General features: G+C 48.0%; 46 non-coding genes across 46 annotated transcripts; all 46 read left to right on the top strand.

Annotated features, from left to right (window-relative positions):
- Nucleotides 1–76: 76 nt before the first annotated feature.
- trnal-aag (transfer RNA leucine (anticodon AAG)) lies at nucleotides 77–158 on the top strand. The gene has a single exon. It is a non-coding gene; the product is annotated as a tRNA-Leu (tRNA).
- A 218-nt stretch (nucleotides 159–376) lies between these two features.
- trnal-uag (transfer RNA leucine (anticodon UAG)) lies at nucleotides 377–458 on the top strand. Its single transcript has one exon. It is a non-coding gene; the product is annotated as a tRNA-Leu (tRNA).
- A 492-nt stretch (nucleotides 459–950) lies between these two features.
- On the top strand, nucleotides 951–1032 carry trnal-aag (transfer RNA leucine (anticodon AAG)). Its single transcript has one exon. It is a non-coding gene; the product is annotated as a tRNA-Leu (tRNA).
- A 216-nt stretch (nucleotides 1033–1248) lies between these two features.
- trnal-aag (transfer RNA leucine (anticodon AAG)) lies at nucleotides 1249–1330 on the top strand. Its single transcript has one exon. It is a non-coding gene; the product is annotated as a tRNA-Leu (tRNA).
- A 218-nt stretch (nucleotides 1331–1548) lies between these two features.
- Nucleotides 1549–1630, top strand: trnal-uag (transfer RNA leucine (anticodon UAG)). Its single transcript has one exon. It is a non-coding gene; the product is annotated as a tRNA-Leu (tRNA).
- A 492-nt stretch (nucleotides 1631–2122) lies between these two features.
- Nucleotides 2123–2204, top strand: trnal-aag (transfer RNA leucine (anticodon AAG)). The gene has a single exon. It is a non-coding gene; the product is annotated as a tRNA-Leu (tRNA).
- A 218-nt stretch (nucleotides 2205–2422) lies between these two features.
- trnal-uaa (transfer RNA leucine (anticodon UAA)) lies at nucleotides 2423–2504 on the top strand. The gene has a single exon. It is a non-coding gene; the product is annotated as a tRNA-Leu (tRNA).
- A 492-nt stretch (nucleotides 2505–2996) lies between these two features.
- Nucleotides 2997–3078, top strand: trnal-aag (transfer RNA leucine (anticodon AAG)). Its single transcript has one exon. It is a non-coding gene; the product is annotated as a tRNA-Leu (tRNA).
- A 218-nt stretch (nucleotides 3079–3296) lies between these two features.
- On the top strand, nucleotides 3297–3378 carry trnal-uag (transfer RNA leucine (anticodon UAG)). The gene has a single exon. It is a non-coding gene; the product is annotated as a tRNA-Leu (tRNA).
- A 792-nt stretch (nucleotides 3379–4170) lies between these two features.
- trnal-uag (transfer RNA leucine (anticodon UAG)) lies at nucleotides 4171–4252 on the top strand. The gene has a single exon. It is a non-coding gene; the product is annotated as a tRNA-Leu (tRNA).
- Nucleotides 4253–4743: 491 nt separating this feature from the next.
- trnal-aag (transfer RNA leucine (anticodon AAG)) lies at nucleotides 4744–4825 on the top strand. Its single transcript has one exon. It is a non-coding gene; the product is annotated as a tRNA-Leu (tRNA).
- A 218-nt stretch (nucleotides 4826–5043) lies between these two features.
- trnal-uag (transfer RNA leucine (anticodon UAG)) lies at nucleotides 5044–5125 on the top strand. The gene has a single exon. It is a non-coding gene; the product is annotated as a tRNA-Leu (tRNA).
- A 492-nt stretch (nucleotides 5126–5617) lies between these two features.
- Nucleotides 5618–5699, top strand: trnal-aag (transfer RNA leucine (anticodon AAG)). The gene has a single exon. It is a non-coding gene; the product is annotated as a tRNA-Leu (tRNA).
- Nucleotides 5700–5915: 216 nt separating this feature from the next.
- On the top strand, nucleotides 5916–5997 carry trnal-aag (transfer RNA leucine (anticodon AAG)). Its single transcript has one exon. It is a non-coding gene; the product is annotated as a tRNA-Leu (tRNA).
- Nucleotides 5998–6215: 218 nt separating this feature from the next.
- On the top strand, nucleotides 6216–6297 carry trnal-uag (transfer RNA leucine (anticodon UAG)). The gene has a single exon. It is a non-coding gene; the product is annotated as a tRNA-Leu (tRNA).
- A 492-nt stretch (nucleotides 6298–6789) lies between these two features.
- trnal-aag (transfer RNA leucine (anticodon AAG)) lies at nucleotides 6790–6871 on the top strand. Its single transcript has one exon. It is a non-coding gene; the product is annotated as a tRNA-Leu (tRNA).
- A 218-nt stretch (nucleotides 6872–7089) lies between these two features.
- On the top strand, nucleotides 7090–7171 carry trnal-uag (transfer RNA leucine (anticodon UAG)). The gene has a single exon. It is a non-coding gene; the product is annotated as a tRNA-Leu (tRNA).
- A 218-nt stretch (nucleotides 7172–7389) lies between these two features.
- Nucleotides 7390–7471, top strand: trnal-uag (transfer RNA leucine (anticodon UAG)). The gene has a single exon. It is a non-coding gene; the product is annotated as a tRNA-Leu (tRNA).
- A 492-nt stretch (nucleotides 7472–7963) lies between these two features.
- On the top strand, nucleotides 7964–8045 carry trnal-aag (transfer RNA leucine (anticodon AAG)). The gene has a single exon. It is a non-coding gene; the product is annotated as a tRNA-Leu (tRNA).
- Nucleotides 8046–8263: 218 nt separating this feature from the next.
- On the top strand, nucleotides 8264–8345 carry trnal-uag (transfer RNA leucine (anticodon UAG)). Its single transcript has one exon. It is a non-coding gene; the product is annotated as a tRNA-Leu (tRNA).
- A 492-nt stretch (nucleotides 8346–8837) lies between these two features.
- On the top strand, nucleotides 8838–8919 carry trnal-aag (transfer RNA leucine (anticodon AAG)). Its single transcript has one exon. It is a non-coding gene; the product is annotated as a tRNA-Leu (tRNA).
- A 216-nt stretch (nucleotides 8920–9135) lies between these two features.
- On the top strand, nucleotides 9136–9217 carry trnal-aag (transfer RNA leucine (anticodon AAG)). Its single transcript has one exon. It is a non-coding gene; the product is annotated as a tRNA-Leu (tRNA).
- A 218-nt stretch (nucleotides 9218–9435) lies between these two features.
- Nucleotides 9436–9517, top strand: trnal-uag (transfer RNA leucine (anticodon UAG)). The gene has a single exon. It is a non-coding gene; the product is annotated as a tRNA-Leu (tRNA).
- Nucleotides 9518–10009: 492 nt separating this feature from the next.
- Nucleotides 10010–10091, top strand: trnal-aag (transfer RNA leucine (anticodon AAG)). Its single transcript has one exon. It is a non-coding gene; the product is annotated as a tRNA-Leu (tRNA).
- Nucleotides 10092–10307: 216 nt separating this feature from the next.
- On the top strand, nucleotides 10308–10389 carry trnal-aag (transfer RNA leucine (anticodon AAG)). The gene has a single exon. It is a non-coding gene; the product is annotated as a tRNA-Leu (tRNA).
- Nucleotides 10390–10607: 218 nt separating this feature from the next.
- trnal-uag (transfer RNA leucine (anticodon UAG)) lies at nucleotides 10608–10689 on the top strand. Its single transcript has one exon. It is a non-coding gene; the product is annotated as a tRNA-Leu (tRNA).
- A 492-nt stretch (nucleotides 10690–11181) lies between these two features.
- Nucleotides 11182–11263, top strand: trnal-aag (transfer RNA leucine (anticodon AAG)). The gene has a single exon. It is a non-coding gene; the product is annotated as a tRNA-Leu (tRNA).
- Nucleotides 11264–11481: 218 nt separating this feature from the next.
- trnal-uag (transfer RNA leucine (anticodon UAG)) lies at nucleotides 11482–11563 on the top strand. Its single transcript has one exon. It is a non-coding gene; the product is annotated as a tRNA-Leu (tRNA).
- A 218-nt stretch (nucleotides 11564–11781) lies between these two features.
- trnal-uag (transfer RNA leucine (anticodon UAG)) lies at nucleotides 11782–11863 on the top strand. Its single transcript has one exon. It is a non-coding gene; the product is annotated as a tRNA-Leu (tRNA).
- Nucleotides 11864–12355: 492 nt separating this feature from the next.
- Nucleotides 12356–12437, top strand: trnal-aag (transfer RNA leucine (anticodon AAG)). Its single transcript has one exon. It is a non-coding gene; the product is annotated as a tRNA-Leu (tRNA).
- A 792-nt stretch (nucleotides 12438–13229) lies between these two features.
- On the top strand, nucleotides 13230–13311 carry trnal-aag (transfer RNA leucine (anticodon AAG)). Its single transcript has one exon. It is a non-coding gene; the product is annotated as a tRNA-Leu (tRNA).
- Nucleotides 13312–13529: 218 nt separating this feature from the next.
- On the top strand, nucleotides 13530–13611 carry trnal-uag (transfer RNA leucine (anticodon UAG)). The gene has a single exon. It is a non-coding gene; the product is annotated as a tRNA-Leu (tRNA).
- A 492-nt stretch (nucleotides 13612–14103) lies between these two features.
- Nucleotides 14104–14185, top strand: trnal-aag (transfer RNA leucine (anticodon AAG)). The gene has a single exon. It is a non-coding gene; the product is annotated as a tRNA-Leu (tRNA).
- A 216-nt stretch (nucleotides 14186–14401) lies between these two features.
- Nucleotides 14402–14483, top strand: trnal-aag (transfer RNA leucine (anticodon AAG)). Its single transcript has one exon. It is a non-coding gene; the product is annotated as a tRNA-Leu (tRNA).
- A 218-nt stretch (nucleotides 14484–14701) lies between these two features.
- trnal-uag (transfer RNA leucine (anticodon UAG)) lies at nucleotides 14702–14783 on the top strand. The gene has a single exon. It is a non-coding gene; the product is annotated as a tRNA-Leu (tRNA).
- A 491-nt stretch (nucleotides 14784–15274) lies between these two features.
- On the top strand, nucleotides 15275–15356 carry trnal-aag (transfer RNA leucine (anticodon AAG)). The gene has a single exon. It is a non-coding gene; the product is annotated as a tRNA-Leu (tRNA).
- Nucleotides 15357–15574: 218 nt separating this feature from the next.
- On the top strand, nucleotides 15575–15656 carry trnal-uag (transfer RNA leucine (anticodon UAG)). The gene has a single exon. It is a non-coding gene; the product is annotated as a tRNA-Leu (tRNA).
- Nucleotides 15657–16148: 492 nt separating this feature from the next.
- trnal-aag (transfer RNA leucine (anticodon AAG)) lies at nucleotides 16149–16230 on the top strand. The gene has a single exon. It is a non-coding gene; the product is annotated as a tRNA-Leu (tRNA).
- A 216-nt stretch (nucleotides 16231–16446) lies between these two features.
- trnal-aag (transfer RNA leucine (anticodon AAG)) lies at nucleotides 16447–16528 on the top strand. Its single transcript has one exon. It is a non-coding gene; the product is annotated as a tRNA-Leu (tRNA).
- Nucleotides 16529–16746: 218 nt separating this feature from the next.
- trnal-uag (transfer RNA leucine (anticodon UAG)) lies at nucleotides 16747–16828 on the top strand. Its single transcript has one exon. It is a non-coding gene; the product is annotated as a tRNA-Leu (tRNA).
- A 492-nt stretch (nucleotides 16829–17320) lies between these two features.
- trnal-aag (transfer RNA leucine (anticodon AAG)) lies at nucleotides 17321–17402 on the top strand. The gene has a single exon. It is a non-coding gene; the product is annotated as a tRNA-Leu (tRNA).
- A 218-nt stretch (nucleotides 17403–17620) lies between these two features.
- trnal-uag (transfer RNA leucine (anticodon UAG)) lies at nucleotides 17621–17702 on the top strand. Its single transcript has one exon. It is a non-coding gene; the product is annotated as a tRNA-Leu (tRNA).
- Nucleotides 17703–17920: 218 nt separating this feature from the next.
- trnal-uag (transfer RNA leucine (anticodon UAG)) lies at nucleotides 17921–18002 on the top strand. The gene has a single exon. It is a non-coding gene; the product is annotated as a tRNA-Leu (tRNA).
- Nucleotides 18003–18494: 492 nt separating this feature from the next.
- On the top strand, nucleotides 18495–18576 carry trnal-uag (transfer RNA leucine (anticodon UAG)). The gene has a single exon. It is a non-coding gene; the product is annotated as a tRNA-Leu (tRNA).
- A 492-nt stretch (nucleotides 18577–19068) lies between these two features.
- On the top strand, nucleotides 19069–19150 carry trnal-aag (transfer RNA leucine (anticodon AAG)). The gene has a single exon. It is a non-coding gene; the product is annotated as a tRNA-Leu (tRNA).
- A 218-nt stretch (nucleotides 19151–19368) lies between these two features.
- trnal-uag (transfer RNA leucine (anticodon UAG)) lies at nucleotides 19369–19450 on the top strand. Its single transcript has one exon. It is a non-coding gene; the product is annotated as a tRNA-Leu (tRNA).
- Nucleotides 19451–19540: the final 90 nt, after the last annotated feature.

A 19540-nucleotide genomic window follows, 5' to 3' on the forward strand; every position in this document is an offset into this window, starting at 1 on the left:
CTGACTGACTTGTGGCCAAGTGCGACATTAAATTAAAATAAGAAGGTGAAAATGGCCCAGGGAAGGCACTCTGCATGGTAGCGTGGCCGAGCGGTCTAAGGCGCTGGATTAAGGCTCCAGTCTCTTCGGGGGCGTGGGTTCGAATCCCACCGCTGCCAAGGAACACTTTTGGAAGGCTCTTGTGGCTGCTATGCCTGAGCAAGACGACTGGAGAAGTGACACTGCATGCTCCCAGTCTCTTCCAAAACCAGCCACTTTTGCTTTCCTGAGCCTTACTCGACAGGCTTCAGGGCATCACAATGAAGGTCCGCACCCAACATTTTCTCCTTTTCTAGAAAAATGGGCAGAAAAAGGCCCCCGAAAGAAACAGCAGTGGGGTAGTGTGGCCGAGGGGTCTAAGGCGCTGGATTTAGGCTCCAGTCTCTTCGGGGGCGTGGGTTCGAATCCCACCACTGGCAGCATTGATTTTAAAGAGGGCAATACACCTTAAGTGTGCTGCAAAACTGTGTAGCAGGAAATCTGCACCCTGTTGAATCAGGGACAACCAAAAATTACAATTGTAGTAATTTCAGTTTAAAAATGATTTGGAATCTAATAATAACATAGTCTTTAATCATAGAAGCAGCCGATTTGACTCAAAATTTTTTGGAAAATTGACAACTACCTCACGATTTTGAGTTTAACTTCAGCACAGCTAGCTGCCATTTTGGAGTAAGGCCCAATGGCTTTGATTAGATGATTCAGGTGTGTTTGATTAGAGATGGAATTGCAATCTGCAGATAGGGAGGCCTCCAGGAGTGTAACTGCGTACCCCTGCATTTATGAGGTCTTTTAATCTGTGGAGGAGCTCCTCCAAGGCACATGGAATGTCAACTGACTGACTTGTGGCCAAGTGCGACATTAAATTAAAATAAGAAGGCGAAAATGGCCCAGGGAAGGCACTCTCGCATGGTAGCGTGGCCGAGCGGTCTAAGGCGCTGGATTAAGGCTCCAGTCTCTTCGGGGGCGTGGGTTTGAATCCCACCGCTGCCAAGGAACACTTTTGGAAGGCTCTTGTGGCTGCTATGCCTGAGCATGACGACTGGAGAAGTGACACTGCATGCTCCCAGTCTCTTCCAAAACCAGCCACTTTTGCTTTCCTGAGCCTTACTCGACAGGCTTCAGGGCCTCACAATGAAGGTCCGCACCCAACATTTTCTCCTATTCTAGAAAAATGGGTAGAAAAAGGCAGGGAAGGCACTCTCGCATGGTAGCGTGGCCGAGCGGTCTAAGGCGCTGGATTAAGGCTCCAGTCTCTTCGGGGGCGTGGGTTCGAATCCCACCGCTGCCAAGGAACACTTTTGGAAGGCTCTTGTGGCTGCTATGCCTGAGCATGACGACTGGAGAAGTGACACTGCATGCTCCCAGTCTCTTCCAAAACCAGCCACTTTTGCTTTCCTGAGCCTTACTTGACAGGCTTCAGGGCCTCACAATGAAGGTCCGCACCTAACATTTTCTCCTATTCTAGAAAAATGGGCAGAAAAAGGCCCCCGAAAGAAACAGCAGTGGGGTAGTGTGGCCGAGGGGTCTAAGGCGCTGGATTTAGGCTTCAGTCTCTTCGGGGGCGTGGGTTTGAATCCCACCACTGCCAGCATTGATTTTAAAGAGGGCAATACACCTTAAGTGTGCTGCAAAACTGTGTAGCAGGAAATCTGCACCCTGTTGAATCAGGGACAACCAAAAATTACAATTGTAGTAATTTCAGTTTAAAAATGAGTTGGAATCTAATAATAACATAGTCTTTAATCATAGAAGCAGCCGATTTGACTCAAGATTTTTTGGAAAATTGACAACTACCTCACGATTTTGAGTTTAACTTCAGCACAGCTAGCTGCCATTTTGGAGTAAGGCCCAATGGCTTTGATTAGATGATTCAGGTGTGTTTGATTAGAGATGGAATTGCAATCTGCAGATAGGGAGGCCTCCAGGAGTGTAACTGCGTACCCCTGCATTTATGAGGTCTTTTAATTTGTGGAGGAGCTCCTCCAAGGCACATGGAATGTCAACTGACTGACGTGTGGCCAAGTGCGACATTAAATTAAAATAAGAAGGCGAAAATGGCCCAAGGAATGCACTCTCGCATGGTAGTGTGGCCGAGCGGTCTAAGGCGCTGGATTAAGGCTCCAGTCTCTTCGGGGGCGTGGGTTCGAATCCCACCGCTGCCAAGGAACACTTTTGGAAGGCTCTTGTGGCTGCTATGCCTGAGCATGACGACTGGAGAAGTGACACTGCATGCTCCCAGTCTCTTCCAAAACCAGCCACTTTTGCTTTCCTGAGCCTTACTCGACAGGCTTCAGGGCCTCACAATGAAGGTCAGCACCCAACATTTTCTCCTATTCTAGAAAAATGGGCAGAAAAAGGCCCCCGAAAGAAACAGCAGTGGGGTAGTGTGGCCGAGGGGTCTAAGGCGCTGGATTTAAGCTCCAGTCTCTTCGGGGGCGTGGGTTCGAATCCCACCACTGCCAGCATTGGTTTTAAAGAGAACAATACACCTTAAGTGTGCTGCAAAACTGTGTAGCAGGAAATCTGCACCCTGTTGAATCAGGGACAACCAAAAATTACAATTGTAGTAATTTCAGTTTAAAAATGAGTTGGAATCTAATAATAACATAGTCTTTAATCATAGAAGCAGCCGATTTGACTCAAGATTTTTTGGAAAATTGACAACTACCTGACGATTTTGAGTTTAACTTCAGCACAGCTAGCTCCCATTTTGGAGTAAGGCCCAATGGCTTTGATTAGATGATTCAGGTGTGTTTGATTAGAGATGGAATTGCAATCTGCAGATAGGGAGGCCTCCAGGAGTGTAACTGCGTACCCCTGCATTTATGAGGTCTTTTAATCTGTGGAGGAGCTCCTCCAAGGCACATGGAATGTCAACTGACTGACTTGTGGCCAAGTGCGACATTAAATTAAAATAAGAAGGCGAAAATGGCCCAGGGAAGGCACTCTCGCATGGTAGCGTGGCCGAGCGGTCTAAGGCGCTGGATTAAGGCTCCAGTCTCTTCGGGGGCGTGGGTTCGAATCCCACCGCTGCCAAGGAACACTTTTGGAAGGCTCTTGTGGCTGCTATGCCTGAGCATGACGACTGGAGAAGTGACACTGCATGCTCCCAGTCTCTTCCAAAACCAGCCACTTTTGCTTTCCTGAGCCTTACTCGACAGGCTTCAGGGCCTCACAACGAAGGTCCGCACCCAACATTTTCTCCTATTCTAGAAAAATGGGCAGAAAAAGGCCCCCGAAAGAAACAGCAGTGGGGTAGTGTGGCCGAGGGGTCTAAGGCGCTGGATTTAGGCTCCAGTCTCTTCGGGGGCGTGGGTTTGAATCCCACCACTGCCAGCATTGGTTTTAAAGAGGGCAATACACCTTAAGTGTGCTGCAAAACTGTGTAGCAGGAAATCTGCACCCTGTTGAATCAGGGACAACCAAAAATTACAATTGTAGTAATTTCAGTTTAAAAATGAGTTGGAATCTAATAATAACATAGTCTTTAATCATAGAAGCAGCCGATTTGACTCAAGATTTTTTGGAAAATTGACAACTACCTCACGATTTTGAGTTTAACTTCAGCACAGCTAGCTGCCATTTTGGAGTAAGGCCCAATGGCTTTGATTAGATAATTCAGGTGTGTTTGATTAGAGATGGAATTGCAATCTGCAGATAGGGAGGCCTCCAGGAGTGTAACTGCGTACCCCTGCATTTATGAGGTCTTTTAATTTGTGGAGGAGCTCCTCCAAGGCACATGGAATGTCAACTGACTGACTTGTGGCCAAGTGCGACATTAAATTAAAATAAGAAGGCGAAAATGGCCCAGGGAAGGCACTCTCGCATGGTAGCGTGGCTGAGCAGTCTAAGGCGCTGGATTAAGGCTCCAGTCTCTTCGGGGGCGTGGGTTCGAATCCCACCGCTGCCAAGGAACACTTTTGGAAGGCTCTTGTGGCTGCTATGCCTGAGCATGACGACTGGAGAAGTGACACTGCATGCTCCCAGTCTCTTCCAAAACCAGCCACTTTTGCTTTCCTGAGCCTTACTTGACAGGCTTCAGGGCCTCACAATGAAGGTCCGCACCTAACATTTTCTCCTATTCTAGAAAAATGGGCAGAAAAAGGCCCCCGAAAGAAACAGCAGTGGGGTAGTGTGGCCGAGGGGTCTAAGGCGCTGGATTTAGGCTTCAGTCTCTTCGGGGGCGTGGGTTTGAATCCCACCACTGCCAGCATTGATTTTAAAGAGGGCAATACACCTTAAGTGTGCTGCAAAACTGTGTAGCAGGAAATCTGCACCCTGTTGAATCAGGGACAACCAAAAATTACAATTGTAGTAATTTCAGTTTAAAAATGAGTTGGAATCTAATAATAACATAGTCTTTAATCATAGAAGCAGCCGATTTGACTCAAGATTTTTTGGAAAATTGACAACTACCTCACGATTTTGAGTTTAACTTCAGCACAGCTAGCTCCCATTTTGGAGTAAGGCCCAATGGCTTTGATTAGATGATTCAGGTGTGTTTGATTAGAGATGGAATTGCAATCTGCAGATAGGGAGGCCTCCAGGAGTGTAACTGCGTACCCCTGCATTTATGAGGTCTTTTAATCTGTGGAGGAGCTCCTCCAAGGCACATGGAATGTCAACTGACTGACTTGTGGCCAAGTGCGACATTAAATTAAAATAAGAAGGTGAAAATGGCCCAGGGAAGGCACTCTGCATGGTAGCGTGGCCGAGCGGTCTAAGGCGCTGGATTAAGGCTCCAGTCTCTTCGGGGGCGTGGGTTCGAATCCCACCGCTGCCAAGGAACACTTTTGGAAGGCTCTTGTGGCTGCTATGCTTGAGCAAGACGACTGGAGAAGTGACACTGCATGCTCCCAGTCTCTTCCAAAACCAGCCACTTTTGCTTTCCTGAGCCTTACTCGACAGGCTTCAGGGCATCACAATGAAGGTCCGCACCCAACATTTTCTCCTTTTCTAGAAAAATGGGCAGAAAAAGGCCCCCGAAAGAAACAGCAGTGGGGTAGTGTGGCCGAGGGGTCTAAGGCGCTGGATTTAGGCTCCAGTCTCTTCGGGGGCGTGGGTTCGAATCCCACCACTGCCAGCATTGATTTTAAAGAGGGCAATACACCTTAAGTGTGCTGCAAAACTGTGTAGCAGGAAATCTGCACCCTGTTGAATCAGGGACAACCAAAAATTACAATTGTAGTAATTTCAGTTTAAAAATGATTTGGAATCTAATAATAACATAGTCTTTAATCATAGAAGCAGCCGATTTGACTCAAAATTTTTTGGAAAATTGACAACTACCTCACGATTTTGAGTTTAACTTCAGCACAGCTAGCTGCCATTTTGGAGTAAGGCCCAATGGCTTTGATTAGATGATTCAGGTGTGTTTGATTAGAGATGGAATTGCAATCTGCAGATAGGGAGGCCTCCAGGAGTGTAACTGCGTACCCCTGCATTTATGAGGTCTTTTAATCTGTGGAGGAGCTCCTCCAAGGCACATGGAATGTCAACTGACTGACTTGTGGCCAAGTGCGACATTAAATTAAAATAAGAAGGCGAAAATGGCCCAGGGAGGGCACTCTCGCATGGTAGCGTGGCCGAGCGGTCTAAGGCGCTGGATTAAGGCTCCAGTCTCTTCGGGGGCGTGGGTTCGAATCCCACCGCTGCCAAGGAACACTTTTGGAAGGCTCTTGTGGCTGCTATGCCTGAGCATGACGACTGGAGAAGTGACACTGCATGCTCCCAGTCTCTTCCAAAACCAGCCACTTTTGCTTTCCTGAGCCTTACTCGACAGGCTTCAGGGCCTCACAATGAAGGTCCGCACCCAACATTTTCTCCTATTCTAGAAAAATGGGTAGAAAAAGGCAGGGAAGGCACTCTCGCATGGTAGCGTGGCCGAGCGGTCTAAGGCGCTGGATTAAGGCTCCAGTCTCTTCGGGGGCGTGGGTTCGAATCCCACTGCTGCCAAGGAACACTTTTGGAAGGCTCTTGTGGCTGCTATGCCTGAGCATGACGACTGGAGAAGTGACACTGCATGCTCCCAGTCTCTTCCAAAACCAGCCACTTTTGCTTTCCTGAGCCTTACTTGACATGCTTCAGGGCCTCACAATGAAGGTCCGCACCTAACATTTTCTCCTATTCTAGAAAAATGGGCAGAAAAAGGCCCCCGAAAGAAACAGCAGTGGGGTAGTGTGGCCGAGGGGTCTAAGGCGCTGGATTTAGGCTTCAGTCTCTTCGGGGGCGTGGGTTTGAATCCCACCACTGCCAGCATTAATTTTAAAGAGGGCAATACACCTTAAGTGTGCTGCAAAACTGTGTAGCAGGAAATCTGCACCCTGTTGAATCAGGGACAACCAAAAATTACAATTGTTGTAATTTCAGTTTAAAAATGAGTTGGAATCTAATAATAACATAGTCTTTAATCATAGAAGCAGCCGATTTGACTCAAGATTTTTTGGAAAATTGACAACTACCTCACGATTTTGAGTTTAACTTCAGCACAGCTAGCTGCCATTTTGGAGTAAGGCCCAATGGCTTTGATTAGATGATTCAGGTGTGTTTGATTAGAGATGGAATTGCAATCTGCAGATAGGGAGGCCTCCAGGAGTGTAACTGCGTACCCCTGCATTTATGAGGTCTTTTAATTTGTGGAGGAGCTCCTCCAAGGCACATGGAATGTCAACTGACTGACGTGTGGCCAAGTGCGACATTAAATTAAAATAAGAAGGCGAAAATGGCCCAAGGAATGCACTCTCGCATGGTAGCGTGGCCGAGCGGTCTAAGGCGCTGGATTAAGGCTCCAGTCTCTTTGGGGGCTTGGGTTCGAATCCCACCGCTGCCAAGGAACACTTTTGGAAGGCTCTTGTGGCTGCTATGCCTGAGCATGACGACTGGAGAAGTGGCACTGCATGCTCCCAGTCTCTTCCAAAACCAGCCACTTTTGCTTTCCTGAGCCTTACTCGACAGGCTTCAGGGCCTCACAATGAAGGTCAGCACCCAACATTTTCTCCTATTCTAGAAAAATGGGCAGAAAAAGGCCCCCGAAAGAAACAGCAGTGGGGTAGTGTGGCCGAGGGGTCTAAGGCGCTGGATTTAGGCTCCAGTCTCTTCGGGGGCGTGGGTTTGAATCCCACTGCTGCCAAGGAACACTTTTGGAAGGCTCTTGTGGCTGCTATGCCTGAGCATGACGACTGGAGAAGTGACACTGCATGCTCCCAGTCTCTTCCAAAACCAGCCACTTTTGCTTTCCTGAGCCTTACTCGACAGGCTTCAGGGCCTCACAATGAAGGTCCGCACCCAACATTTTCTCCTATTCTAGAAAAATGGGCAGAAAAAGGCCCCCGAAAGAAACAGCAGTGGGGTAGTGTGGCCGAGGGGTCTAAGGCGCTGGATTTAGGCTCCAGTCTCTTCGGGGGCGTGGGTTCGAATCCCACCACTGCCAGCATTGATTTTAAAGAGGGCAATACACCTTAAGTGTGCTGCAAAACTGTGTAGCAGGAAATCTGCACCCTGTTGAATCAGGGACAACCAAAAATTACAATTGTAGTAATTTCAATTTAAAAATGAGTTGGAATCTAATAATAACATAGTCTTTAATCATAGAAGCAGCCGATTTGACTCAAGATTTTTTGGAAAATTGACAACTACCTCACGATTTTGAGTTTAACTTTAGCATAGCTAGCTGCCATTTTGGAGTAAGGCCCAATGGCTTTGATTAGATGATTCAGGTGTGTTTGATTAGCGATGGAATTGCAATCTGCAGATATGGAGGCCTCCAGGAGTGTAACTGTGTACCCCTGCATTTATGAGGTCTTTTAATCTGTGGAGGAGCTCCTCCAAGGCACGTGGAATGTCAACTGACTGACTTGTGGCCAAGTGCGACATTAAATTAAAATAAGAAGGCGAAAATGGCCCAGGGAAGGAACTCTCGCATGGTAGCGTGGCCGAGCGGTCTAAGGCGCTGGATTAAGGCTCCAGTCTCTTCGGGGGCGTGGGTTCGAATCCCACCGCTGCCAAGGAACACTTTTGGAAGGCTCTTGTGGCTGCTATGCCTGAGCAAGACGACTGGAGAAGTGACACTGCATGCTCCCAGTCTCTTCCAAAACCAGCCACTATTGCTTTCCTGAGCCTTACTCGACAGGCTTCAGGGCCTCACAATGAAGGTCCGCACCCAACATTTTCTCCTATTCTAGAAAAATGGGCAGAAAAAGGCCCCCAAAAGAAACAGCAGTGGGGTAGTGTGGCCGAGGGGTCTAAGGCGCTGGATTTAGGCTCCAGTCTCTTCGGGGGCGTGGGTTCGAAACCCACCACTGCCAGCATTGATTTTAAAGAGGGCAATACACCTTAAGTGTGCTGCAAAACTGTGTAGCAGGAAATCTGCACCCTGTTGAATCAGGGACAACCAAAAATTACAATTGTAGTAATTTCAGTTTAAAAATAAGTTGGAATCTAATAATAACATAGTCTTTAATCATAGAAGCAGGCGATTTGACTCAAGATTTTTTGGAAAATTGACAACTACCTGACGATTTTGAGTTTAACTTCAGCACAGCTAGCTGCCATTTTGGAGTAAGGCCCAATGGCTTTGATTAGATGATTCAGGTGTGTTTGATTAGCGATGGAATTGCAATCTGCAGATAGGGAGGCCTCCAGGAGTGTAACTGCGTACCCCTGCATTTATGAGGTCTTTTAATCTGTGGAGGAGCTCCTCCAAGGCACATGGAATGTCAACTGACTGACTTGTGGCCAAGTGCGACATTAAATTAAAATAAGAAGGCGAAAATGGCCCAGGGAAGGCACTCTCACATGGTAGCGTGGCCGAGCGGTCTAAGGCGCTGGATTAAGGCTCCAGTCTCTTCGGGGGCGTGGGTTCGAATCCCACCGCTGCCAAGGAACACTTTTGGAAGGCTCTTGTGGCTGCTATGCCTGAGCATGACGCCTGGAGAAGTGACACTGCATGCTCCCAGTCTCTTCCAAAACCAGCCACTTTTGCTTTCCTGAGCCTTACTCGACAGGCTTCAGGGCCTCACAATGAAGGTCCGCACCCAACATTTTCTCCTATTCTAGAAAAATGGGTAGAAAAAGGCAGGGAAGGCACTCTCGCATGGTAGCGTGGCCGAGCGGTCTAAGGCGCTGGATTAAGGCTCCAGTCTCTTCGGGGGCGTGGGTTCGAATCCCACCGCTGCCAAGGAACACTTTTGGAAGGCTCTTGTGGCTGCTATGCCTGAGCATGACGACTGGAGAAGTGACACTGCATGCTCCCAGTCTCTTCCAAAACCAGCCACTTTTGCTTTCCTGAGCCTTACTTGCCAGGCATCAGGGCCTCACAATGAAGGTCCGCACCTAACATTTTCTCCTATTCTAGAAAAATGGGCAGAAAAAGTCCCCCGAAAGAAACAGCAGTGGGGTAGTGTGGCCGAGGGGTCTAAGGCGCTGGATTTAGGCTTCAGTCTCTTCGGGGGCGTGGGTTTGAATCCCACCACTGCCAGCATTGATTTTAAAGAGGGCAATACACCTTAAGTGTGCTGCAAAACTGTGTAGCAGGAAATCTGCACCCTGTTGAATCAGGGACAACCAAAAATTACAATTGTAGTAATTTCAGTTTAAAAATAAGTTGGAATCTAATAATAACATAGTCTTTAATCATAGAAGCAGGCGATTTGACTCAAGATTTTTTGGAAAATTGACAACTACCTGACGATTTTGAGTTTAACTTCAGCACAGCTAGCTGCCATTTTGGAGTAAGGCCCAATGGCTTTGATTAGATGATTCAGGTGTGTTTGATTAGCGATGGAATTGCAATCTGCAGATAGGGAGGCCTCCAGGAGTGTAACTGCGTACCCCTGCATTTATGAGGTCTTTTAATCTGTGGAGGAGCTCCTCCAAGGCACATGGAATGTCAACTGACTGACTTGTGGCCAAGTGCGACATTAAATTAAAATAAGAAGGCGAAAATGGCCCAGGGAAGGCACTCTCACATGGTAGCGTGGCCGAGCGGTCTAAGGCGCTGGATTAAGGCTCCAGTCTCTTCGGGGGCGTGGGTTCGAATCCCACCGCTGCCAAGGAACACTTTTGGAAGGCTCTTGTGGCTGCTATGCCTGAGCATGACGCCTGGAGAAGTGACACTGCATGCTCCCAGTCTCTTCCAAAACCAGCCACTTTTGCTTTCCTGAGCCTTACTCGACAGGCTTCAGGGCCTCACAATGAAGGTCCGCACCCAACATTTTCTCCTATTCTAGAAAAATGGGTAGAAAAAGGCAGGGAAGGCACTCTCGCATGGTAGCGTGGCCGAGCGGTCTAAGGCGCTGGATTAAGGCTCCAGTCTCTTCGGGGGCGTGGGTTCGAATCCCACCGCTGCCAAGGAACACTTTTGGAAGGCTCTTGTGGCTGCTATGCCTGAGCATGACGACTGGAGAAGTGACACTGCATGCTCCCAGTCTCTTCCAAAACCAGCCACTTTTGCTTTCCTGAGCCTTACTTGCCAGGCATCAGGGCCTCACAATGAAGGTCCGCACCTAACATTTTCTCCTATTCTAGAAAAATGGGCAGAAAAAGTCCCCCGAAAGAAACAGCAGTGGGGTAGTGTGGCCGAGGGGTCTAAGGCGCTGGATTTAGGCTTCAGTCTCTTCGGGGGCGTGGGTTTGAATCCCACCACTGCCAGCATTGATTTTAAAGAGGGCAATACACCTTAAGTGTGCTGCAAAACTGTGTAGCAGGAAATCTGCACCCTGTTGAATCAGGGACAACCAAAAATTACAATTGTTGTAATTTCAGTTTAAAAATGAGTTGGAATCTAATAATAACATAGTCTTTAATCATAGAAGCAGCCGATTTGACTCAAGATTTTTTGGAAAATTGACAACTACCTCACGATTTTGAGTTTAACTTCAGCACAGCTAGCTGCCATTTTGGAGTAAGGCCCAATGGCTTTGATTAGATGATTCAGGTGTGTTTGATTAGAGATGGAATTGCAATCTGCAGATAGGGAGGCCTCCAGGAGTGTAACTGCGTACCCCTGCATTTATGAGGTCTTTTAATTTGTGGAGGAGCTCCTCCAAGGCACATGGAATGTCAACTGACTGACGTGTGGCCAAGTGCGACATTAAATTAAAATAAGAAGGCGAAAATGGCCCAAGGAATGCACTCTCGCATGGTAGCGTGGCCGAGCGGTCTAAGGCGCTGGATTAAGGCTCCAGTCTCTTCGGGGGCGTGGGTTCGAATCCCACCGCTGCCAAGGAACACTTTTGGAAGGCTCTTGTGGCTGCTATGCCTGAGTATGACGACTGGAGAAGTGGCACTGCATGCTCCCAGTCTCTTCCAAAACCAGCCACTTTTGCTTTCCTGAGCCTTACTCGACAGGCTTCAGGGCCTCACAATGAAGGTCAGCACCCAACATTTTCTCCTATTCTAGAAAAATGGGCAGAAAAAGGCCCCCGAAAGAAACAGCAGTGGGGTAGTGTGGCCGAGGGGTCTAAGGCGCTGGATTTAGGCTCCAGTCTCTTCGGGGGCGTGGGTTCGAATCCCACTGCTGCCAAGGAACACTTTTGGAAGGCTCTTGTGGCTGCTATGCCTGAGCATGACGACTGGAGAAGTGACACTGCATGCTCCCAGTCTCTTCCAAAACCAGCCACTTTTGCTTTCCTGAGCCTTACTCGACAGGCTTCAGGGCCTCACAATGAAGGTCAGCACCCAACATTTTCTCCTATTCTAGAAAAATGGGCAGAAAAAGGCCCCCGAAAGAAACAGCAGTGGGGTAGTGTGGCCGAGGGGTCTAAGGCGCTGGATTTAGGCTCCAGTCTCTTCGGGGGCGTGGGTTCGAATCCCACCACTGCCAGCATTGATTTTAAAGAGGGCAATACACCTTAAGTGTGCTGCAAAACTTTGTAGCAGGAAATCTTCACCCTGTTGAATCAGGGACAACCAAAAATTACAATTGTAGTAATTTCAATTTAAAAATGAGTTGGAATCTAATAATAACATAGTCTTTAATCATAGAAGCAGCCGATTTGACTCAAGATTTTTTGGAAAATTGACAACTACCTCACGATTTTGAGTTTAACTTTAGCATAGCTAGCTGCCATTTTGGAGTAAGGCCCAATGGCTTTGATTAGATGATTCAGGTGTGTTTGATTAGCGATGGAATTGCAATCTGCAGATATGGAGGCCTCCAGGAGTGTAACTGTGTACCCCTGCATTTATGAGGTCTTTTAATCTGTGGAGGAGCTCCTCCAAGGCACGTGGAATGTCAACTGACTGACTTGTGGCCAAGTGCGACATTAAATTAAAATAAGAAGGCGAAAATGGCCCAGGGAAGGAACTCTCGCATGGTAGCGTGGCCGAGCGGTCTAAGGCGCTGGATTAAGGCTCCAGTCTCTTCGGGGGCGTGGGTTCGAATCCCACCGCTGCCAAGGAACACTTTTGGAAGGCTCTTGTGGCTGCTATGCCTGAGCAAGACGACTGGAGAAGTGACACTGCATGCTCCCAGTCTCTTCCAAAACCAGCCACAATTGCTTTCCTGAGCCTTACTCGACAGGCTTCAGGGCCTCACAATGAAGGTCCGCACCCAACATTTTCTCCTATTCTAGAAAAATGGGCAGAAAAAGGCCCCCAAAAGAAACAGCAGTGGGGTAGTTTGGCCGAGGGGTCTAAGTCGCTGGATTTAGGCTCCAGTCTCTTCGGGGGCGTGGGTTCGAAACCCACCACTGCCAGCCTTTATTTTAAAGAGGGCAATACACCTTAAGTGTGCTGCAAAACTGTGTAGCAGGAAATCTGCACCCTGTTGAATCAGGGACAACCAAAAATTACAATTGTAGTAATTTCAGTTTAAAAATAAGTTGGAATCTAATAATAACATAGTCTTTAATCATAGAAGCAGCCGATTTGACTCAAGATTTTTTGGAAAATTGACAACTACCTGACGATTTTGAGTTTAACTTCAGCACAGCTAGCTCCCATTTTGGAGTAAGGCCCAATGGCTTTGATTAGATGATTCAGGTGTGTTTGATTAGAGATGGAATTGCAATCTGCAGATAGGGAGGCCTCCAGGAGTGTAACTGCGTACCCCTGCATTTATGAGGTCTTTTAATCTGTGGAGGAGCTCCTCCAAGGCACATGGAATGTCAACTGACTGACTTGTGGCCAAGTGCGACATTAAATTAAAATAAGAAGGCGAAAATGGCCCAGGGAAGGCACTCTCGCATGGTAGCGTGGCCGAGCGGTCTAAGGCGCTGGATTAAGGCTCCAGTCTCTTTGGGGGCGTCGGTTCGAATCCCACCGCTGCCAAGGAACACTTTTGGAAGGCTCTTGTGGCTGCTATGCCTGAGCAAGACGACTGGAGAAGTGACACTGCATGCTCCCAGTCTCTTCCAAAACCAGCCACTTTTGCTTTCCTGAACCTTACTCGACAGGCTTCAGGGCATCACAATGAAGGTCCGCACCCAACATTTTCTCCTTTTCTAGAAAAATGGGCAGAAAAAGGCCCCCGAAAGAAACAGCAGTGGGGTAGTGTGGCCGAGGGGTCTAAGGCGCTGGATTTAGGCTCCAGTCTCTTCGGGGGCGTGGGTTCGAATCCCGCCACTGCCAGCATTGATTTTAAAGAGGGCAATACACCTTAAGTGTGCTGCAAAACTGTGTAGCAGGAAATCTGCACCCTGTTGAATCAGGGACAACCAAAAATTACAATTGTAGTAATTTCAGTTTAAAAATGAGTTGGAATCTAATAATAACATAGTCTTTAATCATAGAAGCAGCCGATTTGACTCAAGATTTTTTGGAAAATTGACAACTACCTCACGATTTTGAGTTTAACTTCAGCACAGCTAGCTGCCATTTTGGAGTAAGGCCCAATGGCTTTGATTAGATAATTCAGGTGTGTTTGATTAGAGATGGAATTGCAATCTGCAGATAGGGAGGCCTCCAGGAGTGTAACTGCGTACCCCTGCATTTATGAGGTCTTTTAATTTGTGGAGGAGCTCCTCCAAGGCACATGGAATGTCAACTGACTGACTTGTGGCCAAGTGCGACATTAAATTAAAATAAGAAGGCGAAAATGGCCCAGGGAAGGCACTCTTGCATGGTAGCGTGGCTGAGCGGTCTAAGGCGCTGGATTAAGGCTCCAGTCTCTTCAGGGGCGTGGGTTCGAATCCCACCGCTGCCAAGGAACACTTTTGGAAGGCTCTTGTGGCTGCTATGCCTGAGCAAGACGACTGGAGAAGTGACACTGCATGCTCCCAGTCTCTTCCAAAACCAGCCACTTTTGCTTTCCTGAGCCTTACTCGACAGGCTTCAGGGCCTCACAATGAAGGTCCGCACCCAACATTTTCTCCTATTCTAGAAAAATGGGTAGAAAAAGGCAGGGAAGGCACTCTCGCATGGTAGCGTGGCCGAGCGGTCTAAGGCGCTGGATTAAGGCTCCAGTCTCTTCGGGGGCGTGGGTTCGAATCCCACCGCTGCCAAGGAACACTTTTGGAAGGCTCTTGTGGCTGCTATGCCTGAGCATGACGACTGGAGAAGTGACACTGCATGCTCCCAGTCTCTTCCAAAACCAGCCACTTTTGCTTTCCTGAGCCTTACTTGACAGGCTTCAGGGCCTCACAATGAAGGTCCGCACCTAACATTTTCTCCTATTCTAGAAAAATGGGCAGACAAAGGCCCCCGAAAGAAACAGCAGTGGGGTAGTGTGGCCGAGGGGTCTAAGGCGCTGGATTTAGGCTTCAGTCTCTTCGGGGGCGTGGGTTTGAATCCCACCACTGCCAGCATTGATTTTAAAGAGGGCAATACACCTTAAGTGTGCTGCAAAACTGTGTAGCAGGAAATCTGCACCCTGTTGAATCAGGGACAACCAAAAATTACAATTGTAGTAATTTCAGTTTAAAAATGAGTTGGAATCTAATAATAACATAGTCTTTAATCATAGAAGCAGCCGATTTGACTCAAGATTTTTTGGAAAATTGACAACTACCTGACGATTTTGAGTTTAACTTCAGCACAGCTAGCTGCCATTTTGGAGTAAGGCCCAATGGCTTTGATTAGATGATTCAGGTGTGTTTGATTAGAGATGGAATTGCAATCTGCAGATAGGGAGGCCTCCAGGAGTGTAACTGCGTACCCCTGCATTTATGAGGTCTTTTAATCTGTGGAGGAGCTCCTCCAAGGCTCATGGAATGTCAACTGACTGACTTGTGGCCAAGTGCGACATTAAATTAAAATAAGAAGGTGAAAATGGCCCAGGGAAGGCACTCTGCATGGTAGCGTGGCCGAGCGGTCTAAGGCGCTGGATTAAGGCTCCAGTTTCTTCGGGGGCGTGGGTTCGAATCCCACCGCTGCCAAGGAACACTTTTGGAAGGCTCTTGTGGCTGCTATGCCTGAGCAAGACGACTGGAGAAGTGACACTGCATGCTCCCAGTCTCTTCCAAAACCAGCCACTTTTGCTTTCCTGAGCCTTACTCGACAGGCTTCAGGGCATCACAATGAAGGTCCGCACCCAACATTTTCTCCTTTTCTAGAAAAATGGGCAGAAAAAGGCCCCCGAAAGAAACAGCAGTGGGGTAGTGTGGCCGAGGGGTCTAAGGCGCTGGATTTAGGCTCCAGTCTCTTCGGGGGCGTGGGTTCGAATCCCACCACTGCCAGCATTGATTTTAAAGAGGGCAATACACCTTAAGTGTGCTGCAAAACTGTGTAGCAGGAAATCTGCACCCTGTTGAATCAGGGACAACCAAAAATTACAATTGTAGTAATTTTAGTTTAAAAATGATTTGGAATCTAATAATAACATAGTCTTTAATCATAGAAGCAGCCGATTTGACTCAAGATTTTTTGGAAAATTGACAACTACCTGACGATTTTGAGTTTAACTTCAGCACAGCTAGCTGCCATTTTGGAGTAAGGCCCAATGGCTTTGATTAGATGATTCAGGTGTGTTTGATTAGAGATGGAATTGCAATCTGCAGATAGGGAGGCCTCCAGGAGTGTAACTGCGTACCCCTGCATTTATGAGGTCTTTTAATCTGTGGAGGAGCTCCTCCAAGGCACATGGAATGTCAACTGACTGACTTGTGGCCAAGTGCGACATTAAATTAAAATAAGAAGGCGAATATGGCCCAGGGAAGGCACTCTCGCATGGTAGCGTGGCCGAGCGGTCTAAGGCGCTGGATTAAGGCTCCAGTCTCTTCGGGGGCGTGGGTTCGAATCCCACCGCTGCCAAGGAACACTTTTGGAAGGCTCTTGTGGCTGCTATGCCTGAGCATGACGACTGGAGAAGTGACACTGCATGCTCCCAGTCTCTTCCAAAACCAGCCACTTTTGCTTTCCTGAGCCTTACTCGACAGGCTTCAGGGCCTCACAATGAAGGTCCGCACCCAACATTTTCTCCTATTCTAGAAAAATGGGTAGAAAAAGGCAGGGAAGGCACTCTCGCATGGTAGCGTGGCAGAGCGGTCTAAGGCGCTGGATTAAGGCTCCAGTCTCTTCGGGGGCGTGGGTTCGAATCCCACCGCTGCCAAGGAACACTTTTGGAAGGCTCTTGTGGCTGCTATGCCTGAGCATGACGACTGGAGAAGTGACACTGCATGCTCCCAGTCTCTTCCAGAACCAGCCACTTTTGCTTTCCTGAGCCTTACTTGACAGGCTTCAGGGCCTCACAATGAAGGTCCGCACCTAACATTTTCTCCTATTCTAGAAAAATGGGCAGAAAAAGGCCCCCGAAAGAAACAGCAATGGGGTAGTGTGGCCGAGGGGTCTAAGGCGCTGGATTTAGGCTTCAGTCTCTTCGGGGGCGTGGGTTTGAATCCCACCACTGCCAGCATTGATTTTAAAGAGGGCAATACACCTTAAGTGTGCTGCAAAACTGTGTAGCAGGAAATCTGCACCCTGTTGAATCAGGGACAACCAAAAATTACAATTGTAGTAATTTCAGTTTAAAAATGAGTTGGAATCTAATAATAACATAGTCTTTAATCATAGAAGCTTCCGATTTGACTCAAGATTTTTTGGAAAATTGACAACTACCTCACGATTTTGAGTTTAACTTCAGCACAGCTAGCTGCCATTTTGGAGTAAGGCCCAATGGCTTTGATTAGATGATTCAGGTGTGTTTGATTAGAGATGGAATTGCAATCTGCAGATAGGGAGGCCTCCAGGAGTGTAACTGCGTACCCCTGCATTTATGAGGTCTTTTAATTTGTGGAGGAGCTCCTCCAAGGCACATGGAATGTCAACTGACTGACGTGTGGCCAAGTGCGACATTAAATTAAAATAAGAAGGCGAAAATGGCCCAAGGAATGCACTCTCGCATGGTAGCGTGGCCGAGCGGTCTAAGGCGCTGGATTAAGGCTCCAGTCTCTTCGGGGGCGTGGGTTCGAATCCCACCGCTGCCAAGGAACACTTTAGGAAGGCTCTTGTGGCTGCTATGCCTGAGCATGACGACTGGAGAAGTGACACTGCATGCTCCCAGTCTCTTCCAAAACCAGCCACTTTTGCTTTCCTGAGCCTTACTCGACAGGCTTCAGGGCCTCACAATGAAGGTCAGCACCCAACATTTTCTCCTATTCTAGAAAAATGGGCAGAAAAAGGCCCCCGAAAGAAACAGCAGTGGGGTAGTGTGGCCGAGGGGTCTAAGGCGCTGGATTTAGGCTCCAGTCTCTTCGGGGGCGTGGGTTCGAATCCCACCGCTGCCAAGGAACACTTTTGGAAGGCTCTTGTGGCTGCTATGCCTGAGCATGACGACTGGAGAAGTGACACTGCATGCTCCCAGTCTCTTCCAAAACCAGCCACTTTTGCTTTCCTGAGCCTTACTCGACAGGCTTCAGGGCCTCACAATGAAGGTCCGCAACCAACATTTTCTCCTATTCTAGAAAAATGGGCAGAAAAAGGCCCCCGAAAGAAACAGCAGTGGGGTAGTGTGGCCGAGGGGTCTAAGGCGCTGGATTTAGGCTCCAGTCTCTTCGGGGGCGTGGGTTCGAATCCCACCACTGCCAGCATTGGTTTTAAAGAGAACAATACACCTTAAGTGTGCTGCAAAACTGTGTAGCAGGAAATCTGCACCCTGTTTAATCAGGGACAACCAAAAATTACAATTGTAGTAATTTCAGTTTAAAAATGAGTTGGAATCTAATAATAACATAGTCTTTAATCATAGAAGCAGCCGATTTGACTCAAGATTTTTTGGAAAATTGACAACTACCTGACGATTTTGAGTTTAACTTCAGCACAGCTAGCTCCCATTTTGGAGTAAGGCCCAATGGCTTTGATTAGATGATTCAGGTGTGTTTGATTAGAGATGGAATTGCAATCTGCAGATAGGGAGGCCTCCAGGAGTGTAACTGCGTACCCCTGCATTTATGAGGTCTTTTAATCTGTGGAGGAGCTCATCCAAGGCACATGGAATGTCAACTGACTGACTTGTGGCCAAGTGCGACATTAAATTAAAATAAGAAGGTGAAAATGGCCCAGGGAAGGCACTCTCGCATGGTAGCGTGGCCGAGGGGTCTAAGGCGCTGGATTTAGGCTCCAGTCTCTTCGGGGGCGTGGGTTCGAATCCCACCACTGCCAGCATTGATTTTAAAGAGGGCAATACACCTTAAGTGTGCTGCAAAACTGTGTAGCAGGAAATCTGCACCCTGTTGAATCAGGGACAACCAAAAATTACAATTGTAGTAATTTCAGTTTAAAAATGAGTTGGAATCTAATAATAACATGGTCTTTAATCATAGAAGCTGCCGATTTGACTCAAGATTTTTTGGAAAATTGACAACTACCTCACGATTTTGAGTTTAACTTCAGCACAGCTAGCTGCCATTTTGGAGTAAGGCCCAATGGCTTTGATTAGATGATTCAGGTGTGTTTGATTAGAGATGGAATTGCAATCTGCAGATAGGGAGGCCTCCAGGAGTGTAACTGCGTACCCCTGCATTTATGAGGTCTTTTAATCTGTGGAGGAGCTCCTCCAAGGCACATGGAATGTCAACTGACTGACTTGTGGCCAAGTGCGACATTAAATTAAAATAAGAAGGCGAAAATGGCCCAGGGAAGGTACTCTCGCATGGTAGCGTGGCCGAGCGGTCTAAGGCGCTGGATTAAGGCTCCAGTCTCTTCGGGGGCGTGGGTTCGAATCCCACCGCTGCCAAGGAACACTTTTGGAAGGCTCTTGTGGCTGCTATGCCTGAGCATGACGACTGGAGAAGTGACACTGCATGCTCCCAGTCTCTTCCAAAACCAGCCACTTTTGCTTTTCTGAGCCTTACTCGACAGGCTTCAGGGCCTCACAATGAAGGTCAGCACCCAACATTTTCTCCTATTCTAGAAAAATGGGCAGAAAAAGGCCCCCGAAAGAAACAGCAGTGGGGTAGTGTGGCCGAGGGGTCTAAGGCGCTGGATTTAGGCTCCAAGCTCTTCGGGGGCGTGGGTTCGAATCCCACCGCTGCCAAGCAACACTTTTGGAAGGCTCTTGTGGCTGCTATGCCTGAGCATGACGACTGGAGAAGTGACACTGCATGCTCCCAGTCTCTTCCAAAAC

The sequence above is a fragment of the Pseudorasbora parva genome, chromosome 21 (genome assembly GCF_024679245.1).
Source record: "Pseudorasbora parva isolate DD20220531a chromosome 21, ASM2467924v1, whole genome shotgun sequence".
Taxonomy (NCBI): Eukaryota; Metazoa; Chordata; class Actinopteri; order Cypriniformes; family Gobionidae; genus Pseudorasbora; species Pseudorasbora parva.